This window comes from Bubalus kerabau, chromosome 18 (assembly GCF_029407905.1).
Source record: "Bubalus kerabau isolate K-KA32 ecotype Philippines breed swamp buffalo chromosome 18, PCC_UOA_SB_1v2, whole genome shotgun sequence".
Classification (NCBI taxonomy): domain Eukaryota; kingdom Metazoa; phylum Chordata; class Mammalia; order Artiodactyla; family Bovidae; genus Bubalus; species Bubalus kerabau.
In genome coordinates this window covers 6,853,175-6,857,548 of record NC_073641.1, presented here as the reverse complement: position 1 = coordinate 6,857,548, position 4,374 = coordinate 6,853,175, and positions in this window count along the sequence as shown.

Genomic DNA, 4,374 nt, shown 5'->3' with positions numbered 1-4,374 from the left:
CCAGGTCAGCTCGGGTTCCCAGCAGGAGCGACAGCCCCCCAAACCCCAGCCAGGGAGGGAGGCAGCTCGGGTTCACGTTGGGACCCTTCCTGTGCTTATCTTGCTTCGTCCAGCATCTCGGGGAAGTTCAGAACCCTCTTTGCAAACTCTTACGTGAGATCAGATCAAAAAAGTGTTTGATAGTTCAAGAAGGAAAAGCATTTGTCCCTGTGAGCTGCAGTTACCAAACGATGCAAATTACAATAATGATTAAATTATATGTTTCAAATCACTACGTGCTTTTTGTTGCTGTTCATTTACTTGGCTGCACTGGGCCTTAGTTGTGACATGTGGGGTCTAGTTCCCTGACCAGGGATTGAACGTGGGCTCCCTGCATTAGGAGCAAGGAGTCTTAGCCACTGGGCCACCAGGGAAGTCCCCAGGACCTCTTTATATAAAGGTCCCCAGGCGCTTTCTCACTTAAGTTTCCCCAGACAGCCCTGTGAGATAGGTACTGTCATTATTCCCATTTCACAGGTTCATAAATTTAGGCAGCAAACAGTTTTGATAACTTGTCCAAGTCTCATGGCCACTCTGGCTCAAGTCCATGCTCTTAACTATTATCTCTATGGCTTATGCTTTAGTCAAGGAGTGACGCAGACTGCGGTGGGAGACAGGCCAGGGCAGTGGGGCCTGAGCTGCCCTGGAAACAGCACGCCCAGACTAACAGAGGAAGCGGCCGCTGACGGGGTGCCTCACGAGGACCAAGATGCTGATTTTTTTTCAAGAGAAGCTGGAAGTCTAAATTTAACATGCAATTTGATTTTCAAACGTTGGCAACTAATTCAAAGCTTTTAAAAACACTGCAGAAACAAAGCAGCTCTTTGAGGTGCCACTTGGCAATTCTGATGCAGAGCGATGCTCCTGACTCTGGGCCCACCGCTGGCCGCACTGGGATTCAGTCTCAGTGAAGTGCAGCCTCTTGACTCTGCCAGGCATCTTTCCACGGAGAGAAAGTGAGAGATGAGAGAGAGAGAGGTGACAGTCCACCATCCAAGGCTGGGCTCTGCCAATAGCTGTGTGACTTTGGATAAGTCACTTGCCCACTCTGGACCCTAATCTTCTCATTGGTTGACTAGAGGTGATAGTTCCTGTTGCAGGGTTACCGGGGGGTCTGGATGAAAAGAACGCAAGGACCAAGCCTACAGATAGACTGTAAGTCACCTCCCTCGAAGCTCAGTTGGTAAAGAATCCGCCTGCAATGCAGAAGAGCCTGGTTCGATTCCTGGGTTGGGAAGATCCCCTGGAGAAGGAAATGGCAACCCACTCCAGTATTCTTGCCTGGAAAATCCCAAAAACTGTAGCCTGGAATCACAAGAGTTGGACACAACTTAGCGACTAAACCACCACCACCAAGGCACCTCCCAGATGTGGGAGCTTCCTCTCCCTGCGGTCTGCCAGGACAGTCAAGGGGAAGGACCCCCAACCCCACACAGCCCACTGTCCCTCTCACCGCAGCTGCCCCCACGGCCTGCCCGTCCACCCACACAGCACAGGAGCCCTCACACCCCAGTCCCCCCGACCTTGTCTCCGCACCTTCTAGGGTGGAGACTGCCTGCCTGCCTGGACCAGGAGAGATTGCAGGCCAGCCTCTCACATGACACAGAATTTCAAAATTAAAATGGTACAGATGAACCTACTTGCAAAGCAGGAATAGAGACATAGGCATAATGAACAAAGGTATGGACACCAGGGGGGAAACGGGGGACAGGAGGAATTGGGAGGTTGGGACTGACACATGTGCCCTATTGATTGTTCTTAGTCAGTCTTGTGGAGAAGGCAATGGCACCCCACTCCAGTCCTCTTGCCTGGAAAATCCCATGGACGGAGGAGCCTGGTGGGCTGCAGTCCATGAGGTCGCTAGAGTCCGACACGACTGAGCGACTTCACTTCCACTTTTCACTTTCACGCATTGGAGAAGGAAATGGCAACCCACTCCAGTGTTCTTGCCTGGAGAATCCCAGGGATGGGGGAGCCTGTTGGGCTGCCGTCTATGGGGTCGCACAGAGTCGGACACGGCTGAAGTGACTTAGCAACAGTAGCAGCAGCAGTCAGTCTTGCCCAACCCCATGGAATATAGCCCACCAGGCTCCTCTGTCCGTGGGATTTCCCAAGCAAGAATAATGGAGGGGATGGCTATTTCCTTCTTCAGAGGATCTTCCCGTCCCAGAGGTTGGACCTGCGTCTCCTGCATTAGCAGGCAGGTTCTTCACCAGGGAGTCACCAGGGAAGCCCATACACTAGTGACACTGGATATAAAATAGGAAACTAGTGAGACCTGCTGTGCAGCACAGGGAATTCTACTCAGTGATCTGTGCTGACCTAAATGGGAAGGAAATCCAAAACAGGCTTCCCTGGTGGCTCAGTTGGTAAGGAAGCTGCCTTCAATGCAGGAGACCCTGGTTTGATTCCTGAGTCAGGAAGATCCCCTGGAGAAGGGAATGGCAACCCACTCCAGGATTCTTGCCTGGAAAATTCCATGAACAGAGGAGCCTGGCGGGCTACAGTCCATGGGGTCACAAAGAGTCAGACATGACTGAGCGTCTAACAGAGCTGATTCACTTTGCTGTACAGCACAAGATAACAACACTGTAAAGCAACTAAACTTTAATAAAAAGTTTTTTAATGTAGAAAGCACACGACCATCCCTATCTCCATAAATAGTTTGGTGCACATTTAACTAACTATTTTTATACTTAAAAACAGAAACTATGCCCAGCATGCTTTCTATGAAATGGGAGCCAGATGCACATGGCAGCCAGCTTTTTTATTCACTCTGTCTTGGATGTCTTCCTGTACGTTTGCATATATACCATATTCTTACGAGTGGTGCCACCGAGTTTCGTTATTTTTTAAAGTAGTCTCCTGTAGGGGGACATTGCTTCCAATTTCTTCACGGACACAAGCAGAACCACCATGCGTGTCCCAGAACCTGTAACTTTAGTCACTAGAGGTGGGGGTAGATGTTCGTGTCTGGCTAATTCTTAGCTGTGGAAATGCTGAGTCGGAATGGCTGGTAGAACTCGAGTCTTTTCGTTTTCTTTGACTTATGCAAGTTATCTTAATTTTTTCAATGTATTGGCTAAGGAAAGTGAATAAACCAAAAGTAGACACCAACTATTAAAATCACCCTTGTGACCCACTCAGATATCATTTATCATAGTAGGTTAGGTGTAGTTACTTTAAAGACTGGGACTAAAATTCAGAGCTTGCACTTAGGGTTTGCTTTTTAAACAGAGGGAAGACCCCTAGGGGTTTTCTTGAGTCCCTTGCAATTACTCTGGATGGGGAGGGGTCACTGTGTCCTCCCTGATGGGGAGGGAGACTCAGGCCAACAACATGGGAGACTGAATGATGGGAAAGAAAGTGGTAACTGGAGCTAAACTCCAGGAGAGCATATGGCCATGGACAGAGGAGATGTAAGGGGAATCCAATGAATCAGGAGGCCTAGCTGGGATCTTGACTCTTGATCTACTACCTGTGTGGTCTTGGGCAAGTCATTTATCCTCTCTGACCCTCGGTCTCTTCCTCTGAAATGGGTGTAGTAGTCTGACTTCACAGGCACCTGAAGAATCCAGCTTGATGCGTGGCATATAAGTGTCCAAACCTCATTGGTTAAATCGGAATCCAGGAAATTCCCTCTGCAATCAATCTAATAAATTCTGTGACTTCGTGAGGGATTACTCAGATGGTAAAGATTCCACCTGCAATGCAGGAGACCAGGGTTCTATCCCTCGGTTGGGAAGATCCCCTGGAGAAGAGAATGGCAACCCACTCCAGTATTCTTGCCTGGAGAATTCCATGAACAGAGGAGCCTGGCGAGCTACCGTCCATGGGGTGGCAAAAAGTCAGACAGGACTGAGTGACTAACACAGACCATTGAGTTAATTTCTTTATCAATTGACTGATGAGGGCAGTAAAAACGGCTGTGACTGATTTTGGTCTCAGGCTGGCTGTTTCACTGCCCTAGGCTTTATTAACAGATTGTCTTAACAAGGCCCACTATTGTTTTTTGGGGCAGGTGCACTGGCTAATAGGCTGGAGATTTAAGTAAAGCCATAACATGGCACTTTTGTGAGAGAAAAATATTTTTGCTTGTGAGGTCCCTTCATCCTGAAAAGGAAAGCGAAGTCGCTCAGTCGTGTCCGACTCTTTGCCACCCCATGGACTGTAGCCTACCAGGCTCCTCCGTCCTTGGGATTTTCCAGGCAACCCACTCTTGGAGTGTGTTGCCCTTTCCTTCTCCAGGGGATCTTCCTGACCCAGGGATTGAACCCGGGTCTCCCATATTGCAGGCAGACGCTTTGCCGTCTGAACCACCAGGGAAGCCTGAAA